The following is a 10,358-nucleotide window of genomic DNA, read 5'->3' as shown; positions in this document are numbered from 1 at the left end:
AGAAAATCAATACACAGCACTGGTGGTGCAGTTTATGGTTTATAAAATTTTACAGATTTAGGTATATTAGTTACAGGTTTCAACTTTCAAATCTGTTTGCACATGTAAGATTTAGTTATAAGTCAAGACTTTCTATTAATAAGTACATTTTGGCAAATATAAAGGACACTGTAAGATGAGATTCCAATGTATGTAATTTTGCGTTTTTTCTAACATGAAAGCTTATGAGGCTTCCATTTTCAACTGGTTTGCATTCTTTACAATCTCCAAAAGGTCCATATTCTGAATTCTTTGAAAATTTATCAGCCTTTCTCAGAACAACTTGGGAAATACTGTTTCTCCCAGTGTGGAAAGCATTTTTCAGGTTGTCAGTGTACACCCTTTTGATGATTTGAAAGGCATTTCTAGCCTTGGGAATGTTAGCAAAAATAAAATGATGTAGATAAATATTGAGTAATATTAGAAGTGGAACTTGTTTCATTTTTCTGATCTTTCTATTAGATTCGAAACGTCAACCATATTCTCCTACATAAGTCACTACTCAAAACACTGTTTATTTATGTAGCTCTCAGTTTTAAGATATTTGTTTTTCCTGTAACTTCTTTCAAAATAAATGGACATATTTTATTGCTGCTCCTTCCTTCGTTGTTTTTTTTCCAAACTGACGACGTGTCCTACATAGACTCTGAATGTTCCTTGAGAACAGAGGACAAAAATCAATTCTAAAGATAATGCCTCCCAGTCCCTCTGAAGATAATACTTTAAGTAGGTAGGACATGGATTTGTTTTCCTTGTAATGCAAAAGTGTTAGAGTTACACAAATTACATAGTCATTTAATCTAGTATAACTACTCTGGGTTTTGTGTATAATGGCCTGATTAATAACATCTAAGTATATGTCAGAGAAGCAGTTGAACTGACGTTTTCGGTAGACTTTTTAAACTAGGGATCAACCCAACTCTGGCTTATGTGATGAACACAACTATTTTGTGGTTACTTTTAGCTCAGTTTTTGGGAAAACTCTGGAATGATTAGTAAACTGGAGCAATAAACAACTTGAGTTGTTGAATGTTAAGGGATGACTAAATCAGGAGATAGGCAAGTATATATAGGGGTGAGATGGTATGCAGTGTTAACTTTTCACTTATTTAAAGAGTTTAAATGCAGCTTTTCTTACTGGAAAGCTAACAGTGATGCCCAGGGTCATCAGAATGAGCTACTACCATTAGCTAATATACAGCTTTTATCTAGAAACTGCTTTTTCTGTGATCTTTCCTTTGATTGTTAAAAAGGCCCAACATTTATTAAGTAAAGCAGTAGATAACAGTTTAGAGCTATAAAAATTCTTTGTCGTTACCCATTAATTTCAGAAAAAGCCAAGTACAATATGTAATTTTATTGTGTCATGTGAAAATCAGTTTGGTTAGTAAATGAGCAGTGTTGCCAACTGTGATGAAGTTGACTTGGCTTGCAGCTGTTAGACCACGTTCTAACTTTGATGTTCTCATTTTATTTTATTATTTATTTATTTTTTGAGACCGAGTCTCTATTGCTCAGGCTAGAGTGCAGTGACGTGATCTCAGCTCGCTGCAACATCCACCTCCTGGGTTTACGCGATTCTCCTGCCCCAGCCTCTTGAGTAGCTGGGACTACAGTTGTGCTCCACCACGCCTGGCTAATTTTTGTATTTTTAGTAGTGATGGGGTTTCACCATGTTCACTAGGCTGGTCTCGAACTCTTGACCTTAAATGATCTGTCCCTCGGCTTCTTAAAGTGCTGGGATTACAGGCATCAGACATGGAGCCCAGCTGAAGTTTTCTATTTTATGGGCCATATTTAAGGATTATGGGCTGAGTGAGGTGCCTCACACCTGTAATCCCAGCACTTTGGGAGGCCAAGGTGGGTGGATCTCATGAGGTCAGGAGATCGAGACCAGCCTGGCCAACATGGTAAAACCCCGTCTCTACTAAAAATACAACAATTAGCTGGACATGGTGGTGGGTGCCCGTATTCCCAGCTACTTGGGAGGCTGAGGCAGGAGAATTGCTTGAACAAGGGAGTTCGGGGTTGCAGTGAGCCGAGATTGTGCCACTGCACTCCAGCCTGGTGACAGAGCAAGACTCTGTCTCAAAATAAAAAGGATTATGTACCTATACCAAGCTGACTTCTAAGATTGTACCTGTACCAAGCTAACTACTTACTCGGTGTACAAGTTAAATTGGCAGTGTTGATTGTAGCAGTAATTTCCTGAACTGTATTTCAGAATGATGATAATAAGTGTAACTGAAAGATTTATAAGACATTAGCATATTAAAACATATATTAGCATATTAAAACAATGAATAATTCTGGAGTAAGGACAGTGATTTGGATTTGTTTAACCAAGCTCTTCCTAATCTTTGTTTTGTTTTGTTATTTGTTTTTAAAATTTTAAGATTATGTTAACATTTCCAAAATATTAATTTTCTATGGAACATAATTTGAAGTATTTATTCTACAAAGATCTGAGTTCTTTGCTCTTGTATCTGGGGAATTAGAGTTGCCCTTGATAAGTCAGCTGGGAAAGAGCCTTGACTATTAGTGGGTAAAAATCCCACAGGTTTTAAAACCATCTGGGCTTATATATTAGATTGTGCTGTTTGCAGTTTGTGAGACCTTGGTTTACTTTACATCTTGAAGCCTCAGTTTCCTCATATTAGTACCTACCTGACTAGGATTATTATGAGAAATAATATAATATATGTAAAACATATAAAGACTGATAAATGAAATAAATAAGTACCCTTTTTACAAGTTAATAAGAGTGTGTTAATGTTTCATGGTGGCTGGCAGAAAAGAGGAGACCTCCAGGTCAGAGACAGATCATTACTCATGATACAGCAAGCAGCACGAACATCAGCATATTTGTGTAGGTTTTCCTAGCTACCAAATTCCACAAAGGGGTTGGGTGTCCATATGGATGTGTGCAGTGGGTTTGCATCACAGCTGAGGAACTGAGAAACTCAGAACCAAGGGTACAGCTTTTTTTTTTTTAAAAAAAAGCAAGCAGGAAATATCTTTTTTTTTTTTTTTTTTTTTTTTGAGACGGAATCTCACTCTGTAGCCCAGGCTGGAGTGGAGTGGTGGTGATTTGGGCTCACTGCCACCTCTGCCTCCCAGGTCCCGGTTCAAGCAATTCTCCTGCATCAGCCTCCGGAGTAGCTGGGATTACAAGAACATGCCACCATGCCGAGCTAAATTTTGTGTTTGTAGTAGAGATAGGGTTTCAGCATGTTGACCAGGCTGGTCTTGAACTCCTGACCTCGTGATCCTCCCGCCTTGGCCTCCCCAACTGCTGAGATTAGAGGCGTGAACCACTGTGCCCAGCCACAAGCAGCAAGTATCTTAGCAGACAACAAACAAGCTAGTTCACCTACTCCTGGGATGGCAGTTACATACTGTGGTTGCCTGACCTTTGTTGCCTATGTAACTTGTTAGAAGAAGCAGCTCAGTATCAGGAAATAGAAAGCTTTACAGACTGGCACACTCAGCAAGAATGTGCAGAGACATTCAGGCCCATGGCTGACTGCCTCATCCAGTAGTACATGTTCTGGATGAGATAATGTATAGTGAGTTTTAGGTATAGTCATTTCATTTTCCATTGGAAAGAAGCCTTGCAGCCTCTTACCTTTCCTTACTCTCTAATCACCTTTTCTTGTCAGCTTGATTCCTTTGATCGTCTCTTGTTTGTTTCTTTTGAATTTATCAATGTTCTTTATCTGGTTTATATTCTTACCACACCTCTTTTACATAATCAAGGTTACCCAACTGCATAATCTAATAGATATTTTTCAATTCTTATGTTGCTTGATTTCTTTGTTATATTGACAGTATGAAGGTTCTTTTTGAAATTCTGTCCTTATTCTAGATAGAATTAATAAGAAGTTTTCTACTTCTCATGACTTTTCCTGACTTGTCTTGTCTTAGTGAACTCTTTTTGTACTTAATCCATTCTCCTTAAATGTTGATACTTTATCTGGCATGGAATATTGTAATAGTCTATTACTTTCTTCCTCATTTGACCATCCTTCAGGAATTGTTTGCACTATGTGAATTATATTTGTAGAGTACAGGTTGAGTATTCCTAATCCCAAAACCACAAATCTGAAATGCCCTCAAGTCTGAAATTTTTTGAATATTACAAGGATATCACAGGTGGAAAATTCCACATTTATGTATTCAACACAAACTTTGTTTCATGCACTTACATTCGTATTTGCGTCCCATTCCCAAGATACTTCATTATGTATGTGCAATATTCCAAAATCCAAAAAAAATCTGAAAACCAAAACACTTCTGGTCCCAAGCATTTTGGATAAGAGATACTCAACCTGTATAAATTTGATTTTTGTTCTTATGCTCAAAAACCTTCAGTTGCCCCTTACTGAATCCACCCCCAACATTTAATAACATTTAATATTAAAACTTTCAAATATATAAAAACGTTGAAAAAAGTATACAGTTAACCTCCATAAAAATTGTACGCTGTACAGTTGTTAACAGTTTATTATATTTGTATTGTTGTATATGTGTCCATCTATTTTTTGATTCTTTCAAAGTAAGTTGCAGGTATCTGTGTACTTCCATGCAAGCCACATCTTTATCATTAGCTTACATTTTAATATTCGTTTACAGTTCTTTTTCTTTGGGGTAAAATCAATGTATATTGAAATGCACAAATATGGCCTGGTGGATGAACTTTGGCAAATTCATATACCCATTAACCCAAACCACCTTTGACATGTAGAGCAGAGATCAGCAAACTATGATCCAACTCCTGGTTTTGTATATTTGTTGGCACACAGCCATGCCCATTCATTTACAGTGGTAGGGTTGAGGACATTCATGTACTGCATAATGACTTCTCATGCAGTGAAGGACCTCATATACCGGGATCCCATAAGATATGTTTAGATAAATACAGTTGTGTTACAATTGCCTACAATATTTAATACAATAATGTGCTGTACAGGTTGGAAGTCTAGGGGCAATAGGCTAGACCATATGGCCTTGTATGTAGTAGGCTGTATAGACCATCTAGATTTGTATAAGTATACTTTCTGATGTTAGCATAGTGATGAAATTGCCTAACAAAGAATTTTTTTTTTTTTTTTAGTAGAGACGGGGTTTCACCATGTTGACCAGGATGGTCTCGATCTCTTGACCTCGTGATCCATCTGCCTCGGCCTCCCAAAGTGCTGGGATTATAGGCATGAGCCTCCGTGCCCAGCCCTCAAAGAATTTTTTAGAATGCATCCTCATCATTAACTGACATGTGACTGTATTTGAGGCAGAGCCCACAAAGCCTGAAATAGTTCCTATGCCCATAGACTGGTTTAACAGTATACTGGGTAAAAGAAGAAAAATAGCATTATTGCTTATTAACAGTTTATGGTCCTAAGAAAAATAACATTCTTGCTTAATAATAGTAATTTTATTTTTCATGGTTTTGGAGGCTGGGACATTCCAAGGTGTGGGCCAGTTTGGTTCCCTGGTAAGGGCTCTCTTCCTGGCTTGTAGATGGCCACTTTATGTCTTCACATGGTGGAGAGAGAGTTCTGGTCTCTCTTCCCTTATGAAGACTCTCATCCCATCATAGGAACCCCACCCTCATGACCTCATCTAAACCTAATTACCTCCCAAAGGCTCTGACTTCAGATAGCATCACTCTGGGGATTAGGGTTTCAACATACACAAACATTCAGTTTGTACCACTGCCCTTTACAGACAAATTTTACTGACCTGATACAGAACATTACCATCACCCTAGAAAGTTCCCTTATTATCTTTACTAGATCAATTCCTACCCCCCCAGGTGACTGTTCTGATTTTTTCACTTCAAATTACCTAATGTGGCCTATTCTAGAATCATACAGCATATATTCTACAAAACTTCTTTCATTCAGCATGAAGTTTTTTAGATTGATCCGCGTTTTCTTAGGACCATAAACTGTTAATAAGCAATATATCAGTAGCTCATCCCTTTTTATTGTTGAATAGTTTTCATTGTATAAATCATATGAGTACATTGTAGTTTGTCTGTTGCTGTTGATGGATATTTGGGTTGTTTCTAGTTTTCTTTCTCTGTTATGAGTAAAGCTGTTATATTCTTGTACAAATCTTTTTGTAAAGCTGTTATGAATATTCTTGTACATATCTTTTTGTGGACATATGTTTTTATTTTCCATGGGTGGAATTACTAAGTAATAGGGTAGGTGTATATTTAAATTTTATAAGAAACCACTAGCCTTTTTTCCAAAGTAGTTACACCATTTTACACTTCCACCATCAATGTATGAAAGTTTTGGTTGCTCCACACACTTGCAACATTATGCTGCTGTCAGGTCTTTTTAATTTTAACCATTCTGGTGGGTTTATTAAATTTTTGAAGTTTAAAATTCTTAGCATACAGGTTTTTTTGAATGGGCCTTCTCTACTTCTATAGTGACATATCTCAGCAATCTGTCTTCTTAATTTTAATACACTGATTTCTCATCTGAAGTTATATACTCTCTGTGGTTTGTTTGCCTTATAAAATCCTGTTCTCAAAAACTCCTTCAAATCTGTAATTGAAAGAGGGTGGTAGAGAGAGTTTCTTACCTCTGTCATCAGCATCAAGGCAGAAGAAAGTTAGGATAACTTGTTATACTGAATTATGTGTTTGCGTGTCTTTCTAACCTTCTAGACTACTGCTTTTTCTCAAAGGTGTGTCAGGGTTCTATGAATGTCTGATGTTTATTTCAGCTTTAAAATGGGTCTTTACATGTTGAGAAAACTAATTGAGGAAATTTACACCCAAAATATGTTGTATACTAAGTGGTACACCAAGTTGTATACCAATACTCAGATGTGTTATATACCAAGTTGTTGTGTATAACTTGAAGACTAGTATTATGTTAATTTGGGTTGCCAGGATAAATTGCTTTTAAATGTACCCCAGATTAAAGTTTTTTTTTGCCATTTTTGTGCATGCCATGATATTAACTATAAATATATTATTATTTGGTTGAGTTTAGCTGATTAAAAAAATTACACAAATGAGTACACACCTGAACGGTGCTGAATCAAATGCTAGCCTTTGCTTAGGCACATTTGAGCAGTACATGATGTAGTACTGGAGTAATATATGTGTAGTGGCAAATAAATTCATTGGAATTGTATTACAAAAATACCATATTATAATTTATAGCTTATTTTATGCTTTTGAATGCCCTTTGTTAATTTATGCTAAAGATAAGATATGGGAGCAGTTTTTAGATAGCATTGTTGATAATGAAACAGATTTTATAACTCATTTATCTGATATATAATAGCTTATGAAGTACTTCTGTCTGCTTTGGTTTTATTCTGTTTTAGATGTTGGTGAATACGACAGTTAAGTTTTTGTCTCATGGCTCGTGCTTTGGTGGAGGGGGTACAGATAGATAAGTAAGCCTGACTTTAGATAGTAATAAATTCTTTGAAGAAAACAAAGCAAGTTGATGGAATAAATAAATTCTATCAATTATGAAATAGCAATAACAGAATAGTAATTACTTACATCATATTAATAAAATGCTGCTAAATGCTTTATACATATTAGCACATTTAATTCTTCCACTTCTGTGAAGTAGATAATGTCATTATCCTCATTTTGCAGATGAGAAACATGAGACATAAACAAGTTAAACAATAGGCCCAGCTGTGATGGAGCTGGTATTCAGACTTGGGTGTTTTAGTTGTGTATTGCTATATAACAAACATCTCTAAATACAAGCATTTTATTTTCTTTTAAGATTCCATGGGTTGAGTGTGATCGGGAGATGTTGGTTCTACTCCAGGTAGTATTAGCTGGGGCTAGAGCCATTTTGGGGCTTGCTTGGGTTGGAATTTCCAAGATGGCCCACTCACTTGGCTGCAGTTGATGTTGTCTGTTGTCTGGGAGCTCAGCTGGGACTGTTGACTTTAGCATCCAGTTCTCCTCTGTGTGCCCTCTTGATGTGACCTTGGCTTCTCACAGTATAGAAGGAAGAGGCAGCTGCCATTCTTAAGGCCTGGGCTTACAAATTCATAATGTAATTTTTGCAGTATCCTATTGGTCAGAGCAGTTTCAAGACTCCCCAAATTCAAAGGGTGAAGAAGTAAATTCCATCTGCCAGTGGGGGAGAAGCATGCACATACATGGAGGGAAGAAAGTGATAGTGGTCATCTTTGAAGATGATGTACAACACCAATTTGACCCCTTAGAAGATAGGGATCAGCTTAGTCCGGGAACTTCATCCACTGTGAAGTTGTGACAGTCAGGCAGAATTGATTGAAATGTGAAGATCTAATTCTAGTTGATGAGTATTGTAAATATGATAATAACCTGTAGTGGAAATGAGTTTGTTGGTTTAAGATATAGGAGGAAAGCTGTATGGCTGCAGCAAAGTTAAGGGGATGGCCAGATTGGAATGTGACAAAACAGAAACAAATTTTATGCTGGATTTTTTGTTTGTTTGTTTGTTTTTTTGAGACGGAGTTTCGCTCTTGTTACCCAGGCTGGAGTGCAATGGCGCGATCTCGGCTCACCGCAACCTCCGCCTCCTGGGTTCAAGCAATTCTCCTGCCTCAGTCTCCCGAGTAGCTGGTACTATAGGCGTGTGCCACCATGCCCAGCTAATTTTTGTATTTTTTAGTAGAGACGGGGTTTCACCTTGTTGACCAGGATGGTCTCGATCTCTTGACCTCGTGATCCACCCGCCTCAGCCTCCCAAAGTGCTGGGATTATAGGCATGAGCCACCATGCCCGGCTTTATGCTGGATTTGATAGAAGAATGGAAATCTCATTTATAACTCTAGTTTATAATTGTTTCATTAAAGCAGTTAGGTCCAGCTACATGATTTGCAAGGACTAATGCCAAATGAAAATGTGGGGCTCTGACCTGTGATAAGGAAGTCTCCCCTTTCTGCAGACCTTGTCTTTGTACAGGTCTGTGGACTCCCAAGCGAATATGTAGTCTCCATGCCAGGACATGCTCATTACCTACATCAGCGATACGCATGTGCCAGGGTGATTCCAGCCTAGGATGGGGATGGGTGTCACCTTGCCTTTCCCCCAGTTGTGGGGTAATGTAGACCAGGGGTTAGTAAACTCTTTCTGTAAAGGGCCAGGTAGTGTTTTAGACTTTACAGGCCATGTGATCTCTGTCACAGCTACTCAGATCTGCCATTGTAGTGCAGTAGTACCATACCAAATATGAAAACGAACAGATGTGGCTGTGTTCCAGAAAACTTTGCCAAAAAACAATGTGCTGGATTTGGCCTGGTTGCTGTAGTTTGCCCACCCTAATGTAGATGTTATAGGAATGTACCTCCTATAGGTCTGAAGCTTGGCATGTTGAAGGATGCTTCTGAGAAATTAATTTTTTATTTCACCCAGTCTCTAAATAAATTCCTAACAACGTGGTGAGGTTGTTTTGCATCCCTTACTTGCACCTGGTAATCAGGCAAGCATCTAGTCTGTCCTGAGAATTGGGATGGATATGAGTGGATAGTAGAAGAGAATATAATACTCCTTGTGAGAATGACAAAGACAGGTTATTCAGATATGGTGGAATTTTCATTCTGTTAGTGTGATTGCCTCATTGAGGTCATTCTTGACTACCTTATTTAAAATCATTATATCCCATTCACAGTACTCCTTATCACTCTTCCTGTTCGTTTTTATCCAGAGTACTTAACCACCATCTGATATTCCAAATATTTGCTTATTTATAGCCTGCCTCCTTTCTTCCTCCCTGAATTTAAGCCTCACAATGGTAGAGAGATCTTTGTCTGTTTTGCTCACTATCCTATATATCTTTCCGTACCTGGCATGTGGTAGAACTTTGAGTATTTGATAAAGATGAATGAATGGTGCTAGTTCAAGGCCAATTTTATAGACATATAACCTTGCCTATGTTATTTTATTCCTTTTTATATTTGTTCTATCACTGCTACTGAGACCTGGGCTCTTTAAGGTGGGGGTGATGGTAGTGGTGGTTTTTTTGCATTCTCTTCCAGGTTAAAATATATTGCTTAGTCTTCCTCTGTCTCTCTTTCTCTGAATGGTGTCCTTTAGAGTTGTTCGGTAAGTAGCCAATGAAGTCATATGCAGTGGCCCTGCTTATCACCGTCGTAAACTGTGGAGTTGTGAATACTGGTTTGATTTTCCTAATCTTTTTTATATTGATTACTTAGGAACTGTTTTCTTCTTAATATTTTCTTAATATCTGACCTACATTCTAAAACATTGCTCAATTGTATATGTATTGACATTGTATTATTTTAGGATTTTGTATGTATTCTACATATATGTA

At 37.5% G+C, this 10,358-nt stretch overlaps 1 protein-coding gene across 1 annotated transcript in view; it reads left to right on the top strand.

Annotated features, from left to right (window-relative positions):
- NDFIP2 (Nedd4 family interacting protein 2) overlaps positions 1-10,358 on the top strand; it is a 74,294-nt gene that overhangs the window by 1,256 nt on the left and 62,680 nt on the right. The window lies entirely within an intron of this gene.

The sequence above is a fragment of the Aotus nancymaae genome, unplaced genomic scaffold (assembly GCF_030222135.1).
Source record: "Aotus nancymaae isolate 86718 unplaced genomic scaffold, 86718_ANA_hifiasm-v0.15.2.pri h1tg000048l, whole genome shotgun sequence".
NCBI lineage: Eukaryota > Metazoa > Chordata > Mammalia > Primates > Aotidae > Aotus > Aotus nancymaae.
This window is presented reverse-complemented; position numbering and strand designations above follow the sequence as displayed.